The 21,192-nt window shown below is 36.6% G+C and overlaps 1 long non-coding RNA gene across 1 annotated transcript in view; it reads left to right on the forward strand.

Annotated features, from left to right (window-relative positions):
* LOC140627493 (uncharacterized) overlaps positions 1-20,725 on the forward strand; it is a 172,016-nt gene extending 151,291 nt beyond the window's left edge. Inside the window, exons 3-4 of the long non-coding RNA XR_012026208.1 lie at positions 286-375; positions 18,490-20,725. This is a non-coding gene — a long non-coding RNA (uncharacterized lncRNA). The remainder of the gene's footprint in view (positions 1-285; positions 376-18,489) is intronic.
* The last annotated feature ends 467 nt before the right edge of the window (positions 20,726-21,192 follow it).

The following is a 21,192-nucleotide window of genomic DNA, read 5'->3' on the forward strand; positions in this document are numbered from 1 at the left end:
CCTTTCTCCACATCCTCTCCAACATTTGTGGTTTCCTGTCTCGTTAATTTTCACCATTCTCACTGGTGTGAGGTGGTATCTCATTGTGGTTTTGATTTGTTGGTTTCCAATGCTACCACAGATCTGGGGTGAAGGGGTTCAGAATAGGCCAAAGTAAAATGCCATAAAGCTTACTTTTCATGATAAAATCTGACCATTTTTCTTGAATTAATATTCTTGGGATGACTGAAAGCCTTTCATTAATTCCCAGGATTCTGAAACATTGATTTTGACAATTTTTTCCAGCGTTCTCATCGCATATATGGAGGAAGTGATATTCAGAGTTCCTTACTTCACCGTTCCAGAAGTGCTACTCTAACTCATTTCTTCATCTCAGTAAGTGCTCCTTCTAGTTGTAGAATTTCCATTTGGATTTGCTTATTCTCCATGTAATTGTACCCTACTTTGTTTTATAGATTCCAAAATTATGTTGTCATGTACTTAACATTTTATGATGACTAGTTTCTTTCACTAGAATATCGAAGTCACTCTGAAAGTTTTTTGTCACAAATTCTATTTCCTGTATAGACTTTGCTACATTTATTTTGCTTTGTTCACATATGCTTTCTCTGTATGCTTTCCTTCTTTTTAGAGACTTCTAAAAAGTAACATTTAGTTGCATGTGTGAATTGTAAAGTCATTCTCCTTGTAAAATCTTCAAACCTTATGAGAAGACTAAAGCCCGGTTTTACCACCTGCCACCTACTTCATTCTTTCTGACTTCATATGTTAGTCCATCAGTAGACAATGGTATATAGTTCAAGACCTTTATTATGTGCATTCACAAGTCCTTGTGTATTATAAGAAATGTGTGTTTTCTTTATGCATATTTGTGCGTTTAAACCAAAAGATATAATTTAGTACTTATTTGGAAACTTAGTTTCATTTGATTTACCTTTCCACGTGTTATATTTGTATGCCTCCTTCTTTTTAATTGATGTGTGATATTCCATTTTCTGGGTAGGGCACAGATTATTTATTCTTTCATACTTTGATAGACACTTTCATTTCATGAAGGGATATTTTCTTGTTACTATAGAAGATAATGTAGTGAATAACCTTGAAAACATCTCCTTATGAGAACAAGACGCTGTGTATATTGAGTACCAGTGAGGATTTTCGATAGGTGATGGAAAATTACCTATTTTACCCTCTTGGAAGTAATAATAGAGGTCTTTGGCAAGGATGGAATGATTCCTGCCTTTTTTTACATAAAACATCTTTCAGTAATTTGCTACAACAAAAGGGACTCGGAAGTTCTTGCCCATGGCAGAGTGTGAAAGTGGGAATCAGTAATAAGTCATGGAGAATTCACAATAATGAACAAGAGAATCCTAAATAACTTATGAATCAAAGAGAAAAAAATCACAATAGAAATTAGAAAATACTCTGATATGGATGAAAAGGAAAATACAAGATATCACCCTTATGGAGTACAAATAAAGATAAAAGTAGTAATAAGTAAAATAGAGCATAGAATAAGAATAGAGGGAATCAATAACCTAAAGCTTTTTTATAAGTAAATTAAACAATGTTGCAGGCCTTTAACTAGATTGACCAAGGGAAACTGGAGAAAGAAGGGATATTTTTAAAGATAAGACAACAGACCCAAAGAGTCATTTCTGCTAAGCCCCACATCATGAATCCAAGACTTAATTACAGCTTCAGCTCTCTTAGAAATGGAAACTTAAACCAGTCCATCAGGGATCACCTAATCAGCACTAGTTAGGTAACCTTCCTGCCATCTCGAAAAGAACAATGACCTTGCCACAAGCAATCCACTTCTTCCTGGTCTAACTCCTTTGGTCCTGCCCCCCTCTGCTTATAAAACTCTTTCAGTTTGCACAGTTCCTTGGAGCTGCTTTCTATCTGCTCCACTGAATCCTGCCTGACTCATGAATCATTGAATAAAGACGATAAGCTCTTTAAAATTCACTCAGTTGAGTTTTATTTTTTGATACTCCCAGTGCTACAAAATTAAGAGGGATTATAAGGTAGTACTATGAAAATGCATATGCCAACAAATTAGATAATCTATATGAAATGTACAAATTACTGGAATGACACAAAGCAATGAGATGGACTCAAAAAGAAATGGGAACTCCGAATTGACTTATAACAAGATATTCACTTGCTAATGAAATAATTACCCACCCCCCACCCCCACCCCCACCCAAAAGCCCAGGACCAGATGGCTTCACTGGGCTACTCTACATTCTTTTGTATTTAAATTCAATTAATTAACATATAATGTATTATTAGTTTCAGAGGTAGAGTTCAGTGATTCATCGGTTGTACATAACACCCACTGCTCATTACATGTCCTCCTATATGTCAGTCACCCTGTTACCCCATTGCCACACCCCCCTCCCCTCCCGAGACCCTCAGTTTGTTTCCTATGGTTAAGAAAGAATTGTACACTACATTTAAAGGGGATTTAACATCCGTCTTTTAAAAAACTCTTCCAAAAGATAGTTGAGGAAGAAACACTTCCCAATTCATACAATAAGTCCAGTACTACCCTGGCACTCATAGAGACAACGTGATGACAAGAAAAAAGAAAAACCCTCACAGATCAAAATTCTTTACAAATATTTATACAAAAATTGTCAAGAAAATATTAGCACTGCTAACTCAGCAACATAAAAAATAATCCTTTATCATGACTCTGTGGAATTTATCCCAAGAATAAAATATCAATTAAAATATGAAAATCAGTCAATGTAATTGTTGGGAAAAGCACTTTTGCACAGTCTGTCAATCCCCGATCCACTGCATAAAAATGGGCCTTGGGACTGTGGTCTAAGATGGTGGAGTAGGAGGATCTTGAGCTCATCACATCCCATGGACACAGTGAGACAAGTACTCCCATGCAACTGACTCTGTAAATGACCTGAAGACTTGTAGAAAGATCTTCCACAGCTAGTCATAGGGAGAAGACCACATTATAAAAGGGTAGGTCAGATGGAGATGCAGTCAGAAACCAAATCCTTGGTGTGACGAACCACCAATGGGAGGCACATTAGAAGTGCAGAAAAGTGAGAGGACCAGACCCCACATCAAGTACTTCTGGCACTGGAGACCCTCACTAGGAAGACAAGACCCCATCATGTCTGGCTTTGACAACCAGCGGGGGTTAACTCCAAAAGCATTAAAAATCAGGAGGACTTAACTTGGAGAGAGTCAAAGGGTGATAGGCAACTGAGTCTCCACCCTTAAAGACCCAGTATACCAAATAACTCAGCATGAGACGCAGCACAGAAGCAGTAGTTTGAAAAGTACCCAGAACATATGGTGAGGAATTATTGTCAAATCTCAGAACATGTGCCAGAGGGGCAGGGATCTGCAAGAGAGATTTCCCCAGGAACTAAAGTGCTGGTGGGTGCTGTATTTCTTCCCCTCCCTCAGCCTAGGTAGCCAGACACTTGCAGGAGCCAGTTCTAACCCTCTCCATCTACCTTGCTAGCATGGCATTCCCTGCCCCAACATTCCCACTCAACCCAGCCTCCTCATCAGGCATCCCTTCAATGTGGCTCCTGCCCCTGCCATACACTGAAGGCAGCCCTAGCCAGGACTAGCACCAAACTAAGGTGATTCTGGCCCAGGAGACAGGGTGAGAAAACCCCACACCCCAGTGAACTCATAGTTTTCCAGCCAGATCTCTTGATAGCACAGGGAGCAAACCCTGCCCCATGTATCCACAACAGGCAATGCAACTCATTGCAACTGGCTAGACTGAAGGTAATCACAGCCCACGCACAACAAGAGGGTGCATGCAGCCTACACAGGGTGTACCCAGGTGTTCCTAGTTCTGGTGATTCGGGAGGTTGTGCTATAGGGAACAACAGGACCTGTTCTACATGAGGCCACTACTTTTGAGACCAGGAGATGTGCCTCATCTCCCTAATACACAGAAACAACCACAGAGAGTTAGACAAAATAGAGCAATATGTTCCAAGTGAAAGGACAATACAAAGTGACAGTGAAAGAGCTAAACAAAACAGATAAGCAATATGCCTGATAGAGTTCAAGATAGTGCTCATAAAGATACTCACTGTACCTGAGAAAAGAGGGATGAACTCAGTGAGAACTTTAGAAAAGAGACTGAGAAACTAAAAAAAAAAAAGAACCAGTCAGAGCTGAGTATGTAATAACTGAAGTGAAAAAATACACTAAAGGATATCAACAGCAGGTTAGAGGGTGCAGAAGAATGGATGAGTGATCTGGAAGACAGGGTAATGGAAAGGAACCAAGCCAAAGAGCAAAAAGAGCACACAATAATAAAAAATGATTATAACCCAAGGGAGCTCTGGAAACTTAATTAAGCACGATAACTTTTGTATTTTATAAATCCCAGAAGGGGAGGAGAGAGAGGATGGGGAAAATATTATTTGAAGAAAGAATAGCCCCAAACTTCCCAAATCTGGGAAAGGAAAAATACATCAAGGTACAGGAATCACAGAGAGCCCTAACAATATGAACCCAAGGAGTTCCACACCAAGACACATAGTAATTAAAAAGGGAAAAAGTAGCAAAGAGACATAAAGGGAAAAATTGACGTAATAAAATTATAGTAAGGGACTTTAACACTGTACTTCCATCAATGGATGGATAATCAGACAAAATATCATCACAGAAACAGTGGCTTTGAATGACACTTTAGATCTGATGGACCCAACAGATCTATGCATCACATTCCATCCCAAATAGCAGAATACACACTACTTTCAAGTGGACATAAATCTTTTGCTAGGATAACAAGTTTTAATAAATTTAAGAAAGCTGAGGGGTGCGGTGGCTCAGTCAGTTATGTATCTGCCTTCTACTCAGGTCATGATCCCAGGGTCCAGTGACGGAGCCTCGCACTGGGCTCCCTGTTGCATGGCGAGCCCACTTCTCCCTCTCCTTCTGCCACTCCCCCTGCTTGTGCGTGCTCGCTTGCTTTCTCTGTCATATAAATAAATAAAATCTTTAAAAAAAAACAAAGCTGAAATCATATCAAGCATCTGTTCCAATTATGACACTATGAAACTAGAAATCAAATACAAGAAAAAACTGGGAAAAGCCCAAACACGTGGAGGCTAAACAACATGCTATCAAACAACCCATGTGTCAACAAAGAAGTCAAAGAGAAAATTTAAACATACATAGAGACAAATGAAAATGAAAACACAATGATCCAAAATTTGGACCACCCAGCAAAAGCAGTCCTAAAGGGACATTTATAGCAATATAGGCCTATTTCAAGAAACAAGAAAAATATTAAATAACCTAACCTGATTCCTAAAAGAACTAGAAAAAAAAAGAACAAATGGAGGCCAAAGCTAGTAGAGGGGAGGCAATAATAAAGATTAGAGTGGACCTAACTGAAATAGAGACTAAAAACTCACTAGAAATGATCAATGAAACCAAGACCTGGTTCTTCAAAAAGATGATCAAAATTGTTGACTTTTTGCCAGATGCATCATGAAGAGAAGAGAGGACTCAACTAAATAAAATAAAAAATGAAGGAGGAAAAATAACAACCACCACCATAGAGATGCAAAGAATTATAAGAGAATTTTATGAAAACTTGTATGGCAACAATTTGGACAACTTAGAAGAAATGGATGATTTCCTAGAAACATGCAATCTCCCAAAACTGAATAAGGAAGAAATAGGAAATTTAAACAGACTGATTACTAGTAACAAAATTGAGTCAGTAATGAGAAAATTCTCCACATGAAAGTCCAGAACCAGATGGCTTCACAGGAAAATTCTACCAAACATTTAAAAAAGAGTTAATACTTATTCTTCTCAAGCTATTCCAACAAAAATAGAAGGGAAAGGAAAACTTCCAAATCCATTTATTGAGGCCAGCATTACTCTGATTACCAAAGCCAGACAAAAACACTACAAACAACCCCATAACCGTAGGCCGATATATCTGATGAACATAGATGCAAAAATCCTCAAACAAAATATTAGCAAATTAATTCAACAGTACATTAAAAGGACCATTCACCATGGTAAAGTGGGATGTATCCCATGATAAAGTGGGATGAAGCAAAGGTGGTACATTGTTTGCAAATCAATCAATGTGATATACCACATTAATAAGAGGAAGGATAAAAACCATATAATCATCTCAAACATATGACAAAATACATTCGTTCCACAAAGTGGGTCTACAGGATACATAACTCAACATAATAAAGGCCATATATGAAAAACTCACAGCTAAAATCATTCTTTTTTAAAAGATTTTATTTATTTATTCATGATAGAGAAATAGAGAGAGAGAGAGAGAGAGAGAGAGAGAGAGAGAGAGGCAGAGGGAGAAGCAGGCTCCATGCTATGAGGGAGCCCGACACAGGACTCGATCCCGGAACTCCAGGACCACTCCCTGGGCTAAAGGCAGCACCAAACCGCTGAGCCACCCAGGGATCCCCTAAAATCATTCTTAAAGCTGGACAACTGAGTGCTTTTCCTTTAACACAAGGAAGAAAACAAGGATGTCCATCCTCACCACTTTTATTCAACCTAGTACTAAAGTCCTAGCTGCAGCAATCAGACAACAAAAAGAAATAAAACGCAGCCAAGTTAAGGTAGAAGTAAAACTTTCACTACTTGCAGATGACATGATACTCTATATAGAAAACATTACATCTGAAACTGATAATGTACATTATATTGGCTAATTGAATTTAAATAATACAAAATAATATCCTAAAGACTTCACCAAAAAATTGCTAGAAATGATAAATGAATTTGGTAAATTGTAGGATCAAAAGCGTTGTGCAAAAATGTGTTGCATTTCTGTATACTAATCATAAAGCAGCAGAAAGTGAAATTAAGGGAAAAATCCTATTTACAATTGTTACAGTAACAATGATACCTAGGGACAAACCTATCCAACGGGGTGAAAGAGCTTTACTCTGAAAACTATAAAACATTGGAAAGAAATTGAGGAATAAAAAAACAAATAGACATTCTATATTCATGGATTGGTTAAGATTAATATTGTTAAAATGTCCATAGTAACCAATGCATTTTACAGATTAAGTGCAATTTCTATTAACATCCCAATACCATTTTCCACCTGACTAGAAGAAATAATCCTAAAATTTTTATGGAACCACAAAAGATCTGAAATAGCCGTAGCCATGTTAAGAAGGAACAAATCTTGAGATATCAGAATTCCAGATTTCAAGATATACTACAAGTCTCTCATAATGAATACCATATTATATTGGCACAAATTTTTTTTTAATTTTTTATTGGTGTTCAATTTACTAACATACAGAATAACCCCCAGTGCCCGTCACCCATTCACTCCCACCCCCCGCCCTCCTCCCCTTCTACCACCCCTAGTTCGTTTCCCAGAGTTAGCAGTCTTTACCTTCTGTCTCCCTTTCTGATATTTCCTACACATTTCTTCTCCCTTCCCTTATATTCCCTTTCACTATTATTTATATTTGACACATAGATCAGTGGAATAGGACACAGTTCCCAGAAATAAAGCCACACCTCTATAATGAATTCATTTAGGAGAAAAGAGGCAAGAATATATCATGGAGAAAAGACATTATTTTCAATAAATGATATAAAGAAACCAAGATCTACGAGCAAAGAAATGAAACTGGACTGCTTTCTTACACCATACTCAAAAATAAACTCAATGTGAATTAAAGACCTAAATGTGAGACCTGAAACCACAGACTCTTAACAGAAAACACAGGCAGCATTCTCTTGGACATTGGTCTTAGTAACATTTTTATGGATCTGTCTCTTCAGGCAAGGGAAAGAAAACCGAAGGCAAACAAATGGACTACACCAAAATTAAAAGCTTTTTAACACAAAGTCAGTCTAGTGAATGGGAGAAGATATTTGCAAATGATACATCCAATAACGTTTGAATATCCATAACATATAAAGAAATTATACAACTTGACACCAAAACACCAAACTATCTGATTAAAAAAAAAAAAAAACAAAAAACAGGCAAGTACCTGGATAGACATTTTTCTAAAAAGGACATATGGCCAATAGAAACATGAAAAGTTGCTCAATATCATTCATCATCAGGAAAATGCAAATCAAAGATGCAATGAGTTATCACCTTACACTTGTCAGAGTGGCTGGTATCAAAAAACAAGAAATAACAAGTGTTGGTGAGGATAGAAGAAAAGGGAACCCTGACGTACTACAACCTATTGGTGGTGGAAGATGGTATGGACGTTCCTCAAATTTTTTTAAAATTAAAAATAGAAATATCATATAATCCAAGAATTCCACTACCATGTGTTTACTTAAAACAAAAACAGTAATTTGAAAAAAATATATACACCCCCCTGTTTATTGCAGCATTATCTATACAATAGTGAAGAAATGGAAGTGATATAAATGTTCATTGATAGATGAATGGATAAAGAAGATATAAATATCCTAGAATATATGTTTTATATATATAATGGAATATTACTCAGCCACAAATAAGAATGAGATCTTGCCATTCGGGATAACATGGATGGATGTAGAATGTGTTACGGTTAAGTAAAATAAGTCAGAGTGTGAAGGACATACATATGATTTCACTTATATATGAAATCTAAATAAACAAAAGAAAAACAGACTATAAATACAAAGAAATTGGTGGTTGCCAGAGTGGGGGTGGGTGGCTGGGGCAATGGGAAAAGCAGGTAAAAGGGATTAAGAGTTATAAACTTCTAGTTATAAAATAAATAACTCATGGAGATAAAAAGATCATAGAAAATGTAATCAATAATATTGTGATAGTGTATGCTGAGAGATGGTGACTACATTTATTGTGGTGATCACTGAGTAAGGTATAGAATTGCTGAATCAATGTATCGTATATCTGAAACTAGCATAACATTGTATGTCAGTTATATTTCAGTAAAAAAAGAATGTGCTTTGGCCCTGGAACAGTTCCTTGCTGAGAGATAAAGGGCCCTCACAGCCTGTGCTGGGCCTATCAATTTGTGAGGGACTATCTTTTCCTTCTCTGGGCTTAATATATACCCCATTGCTCTACTAATATGCTGCATCAGTGGCTCTTAGCCACACCCCCAGCTATCTGTATTTCAGACTACATGATAGAGAGGTTCCTTCCACTACAGCACAAAGTAATATGCATGCAGTCACAGTGCCCGAGTGGGCTACAGAATTAATCCACTGGGGACTTTGCATTACAAGGAGTTGTATCTTGTGCACACCATCTCCCCTCTTGCTTTAAGTGCTGTACCATGTAAGCCTGGTGTATATGTATCATTTATTCTCAGTGACCTTGAATCATACAGTTGTCTCTTCCCACATGACTATGATCTGATTTTTAACCTTGACCACACTTATGTTATATTCTATCTTGCAGTATAGCCCAACTACCCAGTTAACGGCAAAAAAAAATAATATATCAATTTCATAGAGTAAAGAATAAAAGTTACATAATTATCTCGACACAGAAAAAAAATATTTCCTTCAAATCCACCAGCTTTTTATAATAAACACACCCAACAAAGTAATAGAGAAATCCCTTACCTGTTAGAGAGCATCTGTGAAGTCTCCAAAGCTGTTATTATACTTAATGGTGAAAGACTAAAAATATTCCCCCTAAATTCAGAAACAGACAATGATGTCTGCTCTTACTACTTCTAATCAACATAATGCTGGAGGCTATAGCCGGGCAATTAGATAAGAACAAGAAAAAAAGATATGCAGATTGGAAAAAAAGAATTAAAATTATTTCTCTTTGCAGAAGGCATCATCTTATATATAGCATTCCCTAAAAAGTCTATACAAAAATTATTTGAGCTAATAAATCAATTCACCAAGGCTGCAGGATACAAGATCAATATATAAAAATCAATTATGTTTCTTTACATTAACAATATACAATACAAAAAAACAATAAACAATACAACAACAAAAATAAGACATCAATTATATGTACAGTAATATAAAAAGATACTTAGGAATAAATTTAACAACCCAATGCCCATAAAATGATGGACAGATAAAATATGGTATATTCATATGGCAGAATATTGTTCAGCCCTGAAAAGAAGGAAGTATTGATAAATGTTACAACATGTATGAGCTATGGAAATATTCTGCCAAGTGAAAGAAAGTAGTCATGAAACATCTTGTATTATGTGCTTCAATTTATATGAAATATCCTGAAAAATAAATTAATGGAAACAGAAAACATACTAGTGGTTGCCTGGGTCTGAGTCTGGGGGTTGGGAATGTGAATTGCCTGCAAATGGGAACAAAGTATTTTTTCAGGTATTGGAAATGTTCTTTTTATTTTTAAAAAGATTTTATTTATTTATTCGTGAGAGACAGAGAGAGAGAGAGAGGCAGAGACATAGGCAGAGGGAGAAGCAGGGTCCATGCAGGAAGCCTGATGTGGGACTCAATCCTGTGACTCTGGGATCATTCCCTAAGCCAAAGGCAGACGCTCAACTGCTGAGCCACTCAGGCATCCCAGGAAATGTTCTAAATTTGAATAGAATGTATAGATTGTGATGATGGTTTCATAATTGTATAACTTTACTATAAAGTCATTAAATTGTACATTTTAAACAGATTATTATATTAATTATACTTCAATAAATATGTTAAGTGATCTCTACTAATAGTGGTTTTTTATGCTGTTGTATGAAGTAGTCTATAAGAATCAATTGGAGATTTGGTGTAAGGAAAATTTCACTTTCCCATTATTACTCAGATGCTGATTCCTCATTAGAGTCATCTCAATGTTCAGATCCTAACATATTCTATTTTATCTCATGCATTTATTTTAGAAATGTGAGTCAAGTGTGAGCCACTGAGCTGTGGTACAAGGCTATGATTTTGAAGATAAATTTAAGGTACTATAGAAATAATATCTTAATCTTGTGTACCAGGTCATCTGGAGCTCTTGAGGATTTGCACTGGGATTTGGAGATTATTTGAAATCTCTTTCAGTACAAGTACCTGTTATTTCATGTTCTAAGGTGGTCCTGAACATGTATTGAAACAGGATTGGTGGGATCCCTGGGTGGCGCAGCGGTTTAGCGCCTGCCTTTGGCCCAGGGCGCGATCCTGGTAGGCCCGGGATCGAATCCCACGTCGGGCTCCCGGTGCATGGAGCCTGCTTCTCCCTCTGCCTATGTCTCCGCTTCTCTCTCTGTCTCTCTCTGTGACTATCATAAAAAAAAAAAAGAAACAGGATTGGTTTGTCTAATGAGAAAGCTAGAATGCTTATCTTTTTTGTCCACCTTAACCTACTTGTTATATTTTTTTATTCCAATGGTTATTGTTAGAAAATTGCTTTATAACTTTTATTATTTTATTCATTAATGATATTTGATTCTGAGGATAAAATTGTATACCTGAGTTTCCATAGAAACCTAATGTCAAGCTGATTGTTACACTAATATTCTTGTGAAATGACAACTGGGAAAGGTTATTTGATAGGTGCTGGTATAAATAGTTTTTAGGAATATTTACACAAGGGAAAGGTGGCATACTTATATCCATAACAGCCCGATTGGAGAGTCTACCATGACTGTGACTATGTTTATGTATGTATGTATGTAGTGTATCTGTGTATGTTTGGGAAGGTAACATATTTTATTGAAAAAGTTTTGCCTGACAACTCTGTTATATGGGATAAATTGTTAGCTCCTTGTGAGTGGAGCTGGAAGTAGCTGAGTCACCAGTTATTCATTTACTTCCCTTGTTTCTGTGTCCTAAAATAGCCTGACAACTGTATAGGGAAAGCCTAGCTAGCTTTTAATACTTTCAAATGGCTTATGTTGATGGACATAGAATAAAATTTGGAAGATAAAAAAAGAATAAAGTTTTCAGTCTTTTATGATACTTGAAGTTAATTTCATGCATTTATAAATTTTTATAATATTTTTAAATTTTAACATTATATATTAAAAATTCCCCTGCCAAAATGGATATTACTTATCAGAAAAAATTGGAACTTTAGTGAAGTCCTAAAATCTCTCTGAATTTTTCTATATATTGACTATGCAAGCAGTTAATTACCAAGTTTCCTTTTAGTTATAGAAGGCAATTGTAATATTGATGTCCTATCAGTAAAGTGCCAGATTAGCCAAAATACATTTATTACACAAGACCATTATGAACTTTCCTTTTGTTGTAAAAAAGAAGTATCCTTTATTTTTATTTTTCAGAAATTTCAATTGCCTTGAAATTTTCACAGGCTACATCATAAAAGAAGCTCCACAGTAACAGCTTGAAACTTCAGTGGGGGAATTTGAAATAAAAATGAGAAAAAAATCAGTTTTCCCAAGGGTCTTGGTGTTCATGGGGGTTATTTTATTTTATTTTATTTTATTAATTTATTTTTTATTGGTGTTCAATTTGCCAACATATAGAATAACACCCAGTGCTCATCTCATCAAGTGCCCTTCATGGGGGTTATTTTAAGACATATGCCCTTATTTAGAGAGACCTCTATACCTAGGATTTCTTTTCCTTTCCTTTGGGTATATGTTAACTAATCACCTTCGGAGGAATTATTAGAATATAATTTCCAAATTAATACTTTTTGTAAGGCACGGCCTTTATCTGGATAGTGGAAAACTATTTTTTATTCAGTGATTTTTGTTTTTAGCCTAGAAGAAATGGTGGAAAACAAATCGTTATTTTTGTTAACATTAAATTGTTGGGAATTAAAAACTCTTCATTTGGACATTTTATTTCTTGATGATCCTCACAAACATTTAATTTGTTGGGCATAGATTTATAAAGATTAATATATGTTCTTTACGTCACTTTTATTGTGGACAGGAGATTACCTTGGCAAGCCCGGGTTGTTCAGATGATGTACATTTCAAAGAAGTGCCTGTATTCTGGACTGGCCCTTGGCAGGATTCTGGGGGATAACCTCTGAGCCCTTGGAATATTCTACCTGACAAGTTTACTTTTATATGTCTGAGTCCTTGGGCCATGCTGTACCTATTTGAACAGTTAAATTTATTCTAACAAGGTGATTTACTCTGAATGCCTGTTTTTGCTCTGGGGGATGGCCTGAAATATGAGCAGCTGTGGTCAGTCACAGTTACTGCATACCTATGTGACTGACCTCTAGTAAAAGCCTCCAAGGCTCGAGTGAGATTTCCAGGTTGGCATACATTATTTCTGGTAGAGTTAGGTGTGTCTGTATGTGATTTCTCTGAGAAGGGACTGGTGGAAGCTTGCACCCGGCTTCTCCTGTACTTTTCCCCATATGTCCTTTTTCTGTTTGCTGATTTTAATTGTTTTCTTTCACTGTAGTAAGCTGTAACCATGAGTACAAGGGCTTTTCTGAGTGTTTAAAAAAATTGAAGTATAATTAACATACAGGGTTATATTTCAAGTGTATAATATCACGATTCAACAATTCTATACTTTTTTGAGTTCTTTGAATCCTTCTAGCAAGTCATGAAACTTGGGAGTGGTCTTGATGATATCCAGCAGAGTTGGCATCAGAGATGGGATTCACTGGAATGACCCTGACTCATTGAAACATGGTAGTCTTCTTGTTTGGGAAAAGGAAGGATAAGGGGGTGATGGACTGGATGGTGATGGATGACAGACCTTTGATGACTGAAGGGCTACTTAGTTACCCATTGTATGAGATAGCAGCCGTGCTTTAGTCAGCCCCTGAATACATAAGAAAATGAGAAACAAGCTAACTTTTTAAAATCTGTAATCTTTTAAAATCTGTAATAGACAAAATGAAATAGAGAGTGTTGGAGTGGATCCTAACAATGCACTGAACTCAGATTTTAGTCAGTCTAAGCTATAACTACTAGCCTTAGAGCTACTGCTAAAGGGAAAAACTGTTCTGAAACAAAAGATAGCCCCTCTATGACATATGGTCACCAGGAAGGTATTCCATGTGTTGGGGGAGGCAAATACCCCAAACTACTAAAACCAGTGGGTATAGTGTTAAAGAATTGTCTCCTTTTGTAGATCAGTATCAGTAGCTTCCTGACGATCCTTGAGTAAAAATGGATTGTGTTCATTACTAAACTAGGAGTCTCCTTAATGTTGAATGCTGCAGAATGAAAGAGTATGTTGGGATTGAGATAGAACCTACTGCTTACTAATGAACAGATGGCTGTATATGATCTAAACATGCATCATGGCAGGAAATCTAGCCTTGGCTGGATAAAAGCTACTGTAGTTATTTTTTCCTGGTAAGGGGAATGGTCTTTTCCCTACCTGAAAAGCCAACTGGAACTCTCAAGATGAAGCAGCTGATATGTTGCATATGTGATATGCTGGATTGGCTTTACAATGATCAGGATGTTCGTCTACTTAATGCACCTCTTACCTAGATCATGATAAATGCTGTGATTTAGAGAAACTCTTTTGCATTGTTACCCCATGTAACCTTGTTGTTGCAAAATCAAGCAATGGTCCAAGATTTGTTATATCAGCTGACCTTTATGGGTCTCACAGATGCTAAGAAAATTAGAGTGATTGACAAGAGAATAAGGAAAGAATTATGTGATAGTCAAGGGATTTACTCCAGCAAAGTGGAATTCTAAATCATTATTAAGGATGGGGATAAAAAAAAAAAAGGATGGGGATAAAAAAAAGGATGGGGATGAATAAGGTAGCATTGATGGGGCTGACACTGATAATGGGAGAATATAAGGATACTGTGGTTTTTGGGAGTAAGGTCAATGTATGGATGGAAATTGAATGTTTGAACAGACTCTATGTAAAGTTATTGCATTTCCTTTCCCTGCATGTATTATTGAGAAGGATATATGTCTACTGAACACTACATAAGAACATTTTCTCTATGTAGGATTATAAAACAGAAGACATGTAAGTTCACCCTATAGTCAGTATTAATTGGACATACTAAATAGGAACCTACAGAATTTCCTAAGCTCACAGAAGTTGTTAAATTGAAATAGTATAGAATACTTGGTAGAGAAAAAGACTACTATTTTAATGAATGACATATTAGAAATTAAAATTCTGCAACCAATAAATGCTACACAACAGCCCTGTGTAGCCAATGAACAGGCAGATGGTACATAGAGACCAATAGCAGATTATCAAGTCCTGGATAATGTAGAACTTCATATAGCATCAGCAGTCCAAAAAAAAAGAGAAAAAATGAAAGCTAAATAAGGTGACTTTTCAGTGATTGATCTTGAAAATTCTTTTTAAAAATACCAATCATGAGAACAAGTCAGCCACAAGTTTTCTTTATATAAAGGGGATCTCAATTTGCATTTATTATATTGCCACAGTTTTATCTGAATTCACTAGCTGACTGTAATAATTTGGTTAAAAGGGATTTGGACTTGATGCAGATGTTGAGTGCTTTGAGGTTGTCATGATAGCAGAAACTGAAGAACAGGGCAGCCCGGGTGGCTCAGCGATTTAACGCCGCCTTCAGCCCAGGGTGTGATCCTGGAGACCCAGGATCGGGTCCCATGTCAGGCTCCCTGCATGGAGCCTGCCTCTCCCTCTGCTTGTGTCTGTGCCTCTCTCTCTCTGCATCTCTCATGAATAAATAAATAAAATCTTAAAAAAAAGAAACTGAAGAACAAGATACAACTTAATGCAGTGGTGATACACATGACTAAAAATGGCTTACTGATAAATCCAGCAAAGATCCAAGAGCCTTTACAAATGGTGAAATTCATAGGAATAACATGGGCAGGAGCTCCTAAGACATTTTATAAAATGATGTCTTTGCTTACCCTTGGAAATAAGCAAGAAGCACAATACTTGGTTGGCTTTTATTTTTAATTTAAAAAAATTTAAAATTTAATTTAGGATGCATTCCCTCTCTGAGAATATTGCTTGCTCCAATCCATAATGCCATCTGTAGGAAGGCCACCTGAACAACACCAGGCTATGTCTGAAATGCAAAAAGTAGTGTCTTAGTTAATGACTTTGAGCCTTTATGATACACACTCAGATATGATTTTGAAAGTATCTGCAGCTTGCACTTATGCTGACTGGAGCTTATGGCAAAATATATGAATGCTGCCCAGCAGTGACCACTGGAATTTTGGACTACAAAGTTTACAGACAAGGAAGTACACTGCATAATGACAGACAATTATTGATTTGCTATTGGGTCTTTATTGAAATTGCCCCTTATGACTGGAGGACATAAAATAATCTTGAAACTATTACATACAATGTCTTGGGTAATATCTAATAAGGAAGGCATTAAAGATGCCTTCCAGAAGGAACATGCTACTGGAGGAATGGAAAAAATATACTCATTGTGTTTATTATGATTAGGGAGGTTCTTTTGCCTTATGCCAACTTTGAAGTCACCTGAATAACTGCAGATCCTATTGTCACATGGGTGGTGTTCTATGCACAACTCTCAATTGACCAAAAAAGGCACCTGCTTGGTTTATAGATGTCAATTACAAGGTGGATGGGAAGCATACTTTTTGGAAGGCTGCTGCTTTATAACCTGCTGATGGAAAAAACCCTGAATAAGGAAGATAGGAATACATTAGCTCAATGGGCTGAACTGCATGCTCTTTTCCTTGAAGTAATAAAAGAGTTGAAAAACAATAAAAATTTAAAAGTCTGGGTTTGTTCTTACACATCATTGAGATAGGTGTATTTGGGAGATTGCCAGTGGACTGGCCATGGAAAGAGGTAGATGGGCAATGGAAAAATTGGATAATTAAAGGATTCCTGCACATGTCACAGCCCTGTGAAAATTACTATGGAAATTTAAGAAGCACATTGAAGAACTTCCTGTATCTGAAGGTAATTTGAATCAACAAATGGACTTTCCGGTGTGCTTGTTCGTGATGGCAACCTGGTTCATAAAATTGGTGAATATGGAGTAGCTGCAGCAATGCAGAGATGACCCGATAACCACTATAGTCCACTTGAACCTTCTAAGGTGCAAAAAGTCAACAAAAATGTTCTGTTTCTCAATCAGAGAGATAAAAACTACAGATGGTTATGTGACATATTTCCCCAGGAGAGAAAGTCTCCACACATAGCTGGCACATAAATAACATTAGACTACTACCAGTAGCCTTAGGAAATTACACCTAAGTCCTGACAGAAATAGGTATTTATGTGGACTAAATTTTGCCTACCCAGTGGTAGATGCAAATTCTCAAAACTTTATAAAGGATTGGAACAGGAGATATTGTACGAATTGAAACCATCAAGTTACACTCCTTCAGACCAAGGATCGTATGTTACAGCCCATAGGTTCCAATGATGATCAAAGATATATCAAGTGGATATATCATATTACATATCATCCTCAGAGTAGTGATTTGGTATTTAGAATGGGCAATTAAAACACTAGTTGTCTAAAATTAGTGGAGATAAAGACATGAAAGTTTACTCACCTTCATGAATATGAACTCATGTTCAATGTGAGAAGGGGACAAAGGAGAATCCTTGCTTGGTAGATTCTTGTTTTTCTGGGTGGTTTGGTAGAAGAGGAGGTCAAGGAGGATGCTGGTACAACTATACAATGCTTCCGCAAATCACCCCAACTTTCCTTTTTCCTACCTGACTCAGTGGTCTTAGGATAAGGGTTGCACATGCCAGATGCAGAAATGATACCTGAGCAAGAACTATATACCATTAAACCTTTACATCAGTGTTCCTAAGGGTCTGATGGGATGGACAGCACCTTAACTTCATCTGGCAAAATTGGGGTTGACAGTGAAGGCAGCTGTTTTTCCTAGTGGCCGAGAAAGCCCACTAGTTCTTTACTTACGTGACCCTATCCTATATGGATGAGAATGGACTGAGTTTCTCTTTACACAGAAAACGTTGAAACTGTTGAAGGTAGATAATTGTTAGACTGGTATCGGTGCTGATGATATGGACCAACAAAATGCCTTGACCTATAATACCTTTGAAGTATGGAAAAGTTTAGGTTAAAAATCAATGCAAAACAGAGAAAAGGGGGCAGCCCGGGTGGTTCAGTGGTTTAGCACTGCCTTCAGCCCAGGGCCTGATACTGGAGACCCGGGATCCAGTCCCACGTCAGGCTCCCTGCGTGGAGCCTGCTTCTCCATCTGCCTGTGTCTACCTCTCTCTCTCTTTCTGTGTCTCTCATGAATAAATAAATAAAATCTTAAAAAAAAAAAACAGAGAAAAGGAACAATAGGACCTGAGGCTAAAGGAATTGGTTATGGAAAAAGGAAACATTGGTGTCCTGAGAGACTCAGAGCAAGAAAATATTGTTTCTTAGTACAGTTATACCCTAAGGCTCAAAAGAGCAAAGCATGTATTTTCCAAGACCACCCCTGTTTTTTTTAATCTAATAACTTTGAATGGAAACCTGGAGACCTGAGTGGTATTGCTCTGAGACATTTTGGTCATACATTATAACGAAACAGGTCCTATAGTTAATGACTGAGTGGAACTCTCATAATGTGTTGGTATCTTTTGGCTCTTACTTTTCAGATTATATTTACTACAAAGGATATCATTTGAGAAGAATTTCCAAGAACTACTGCTTACTGTTCCATTGGTCTGTGGAATATACAGCTTCTGGCAGACTAATTACTGGGTAACTATAAACTTTTATGGTAAATAATTAGAAGGATCCCTGGTTATAATGAATGAAATGCAGCAGTACCATTCCCAATACTGGCTTATCCAACTTCGTGCTGAAGTTATATATATTTTTTGTATCTATTATATAAATGCTATACCAAATGTAGATGCACAGAAAAAAATGTGATAATTTTGCTATAAGAGGGCCTACACCTAGGGTCAGGGGAGCTGACTGGGCAGGAGAGGATTAACTTAACTGGCCTGGTCTTCTCAAACATTGCATATTCTAAAGAAAGGGCTATCTTCACAAACAGCCTTGGACTAACTTCTGGGAAATAATCTCTGTATACAGGAATATTCTACCTGATATGTTTGTTTTTATATGCCATTTAACTTTATCATTTATGGTGGAGGTTTGTTTTGGCTTGAGAAGGGGAAGATGGGCAGAGGTACAAGTAGATGAGGTCAATCACATACTTGTGTGACTAACTGTACCAAAATGTCTAGACACCAAGGCTCGAGTGAGCATTTTTAGCAACATTTCACATGTGTCAGCACGACTGTTTCCTGGAGGCACTTAAGAGTGCCCCTGTGCAAATTCATTGGAAAAAGACACCTGGAAACTTGAGCTTAGTTTGTTCTGGACTCTGTCCCATATACCTTTTTCTTTTGCATATTTTGACATATTTGGCCTGAATTTTCACTATAATAAACTGTAACTGTGGGAATAGCAGTTTTTAAAATTTTCTCGAATCCTTAGAGCAAGTGTATAAGCATGAGCATGAAATAGATTGTGTACTGAAACATACATCACATGGTAGAAAACTTAGGTCAATATAAATTGACATATTTGGTTATTTGCGAAAACACCCAAACTGTGAGAATTTGTGAATAGTTTAACATAGAATATGGGTGTTGTTGAGTTTCATTACTAATAGTGAATGATAAAAAATTGGAGAGAAAAAGAGGGAATGAGAAACACTATGAGAGAGAGTGGAGGGAGAGGAGAAAGATGACAAAGTAAGAGAAGGGAGGGAAAGTGAGAAGGAGGGGAGACAAATTTAAATGAGAGCGATATAGAGAGGGAAGTGATAGAGTGGGATTTCTATAGGTATAGAAAATGAAATGACATTACTGAAAGTTTATATACAAACATAGTAGTAAAGGGTATATTGAGAAAGAGCCACTCGGAGCTGTACCTATTCATTTGGAAAATTTTTATGTAAGAGATCTTTTTATTTATTTATAACTAGTATGTATCATTTTTATCAGACAATCCTGATTTTGAGAGTATTTGAGAAATACATCACCAACATGATACACACTAAGTAATACAGAAATATGAACAATGAAATATATTAAAAAGGGCAGCCCCGGTGGCTCAGCGGTTTGGCGCCGCCTTCAGCTCAGGGCCTGATCCTGGAGACTCGGGATCGAATCCTGTGTTGAGCTCCCTGCATGGAGCCTGCTTCTCCCTCTGCCAGTGTCTCTGCCTCTTCTCTCTCTCTCTGAGTCTCTATGAATAAATTAAAATAAATAAAATTTTGCATTTTATCTCATTTCATCTGTACTTTTTAATCTTAATGTGCATTTCACTGTTTCTTCTTTCACTATGTCTAATACAGCAGATTCTTGATTTCATCAATTTGCAGGGGGACTGGTCTTCCAGACTTTTCTGTTTGATTTGTTAAATATCTTTGTAGTCCTTTCAGATAAATTTTAATAAGGAACATAAATTTGGATACGCAGGAAATATCTTTACAAATGCTTTCTAAAGCTTTTTCCTGATTTTTAATTTTTCTATTATTGTAGCTCCACTTGCATTTTTTGTTTCATTTAGGTCTAATATTTCTTTTTATACTCCTTGTGTTTTTAGAAAGTTATGTTTAGGTGCATAACTGTATGCACTTCTTATGAAATAGTGTAATCGAACAGTAAAGTTGAAACTATCACTCACTACAAGCTATGACCCTGTTTCCTCTTGTTTTCACAAGAAATTTATTTCATCAGCTTTAGAAATAGCATTCACAATTTTTTCTAAGGTTTTACTTGGCTTTTTGTTTCAAGATAAAACCATGTAAAATGGTTTTTCAAGTTTATGGGAGTTTTACATAAATCATACAATTTTGGATGTATTGGTCTGTAACCTGATTTATTTTCACCTAGTATTTTCATTTTATGTAGATATTTTTAAATGTCCTATTCTTTAAATGACTGCATAATTTTATACTTTCTTCTTATATTTTGTCAATAAGCAACTTTGTCAATTCTGTCTAATAACATTTTGTTTTTACTAGTATTTTTTATGACAAAATAAAATGCAGTGAATAATAAATCCTTTGAAGATGGGCACTATTTACCCACCCATTTGGTGTAACGGGGGCTGCACAACTACTGGACTCGGCAAGTAGTAATCCTCCCTGGAAGTTAGCGATTTTGGAGGTCTCATCTCTAAAACAAAGAAGAAGTTAACATGGGCTGTGTAACCCAAATCCAGCAAATAATTCAATTACAAAACTATGGATTTTCAATTTGTCACCTTTGATTTGTTCACAGGGCATGGAAGGCAAAATAGCATCTTTTAAAATGATGTTGGCCTGCAAAACTAGA

Source organism: Canis lupus, chromosome X (assembly GCF_048164855.1).
Source record: "Canis lupus baileyi chromosome X, mCanLup2.hap1, whole genome shotgun sequence".
NCBI classification, from domain to species: Eukaryota; Metazoa; Chordata; class Mammalia; order Carnivora; family Canidae; genus Canis; species Canis lupus.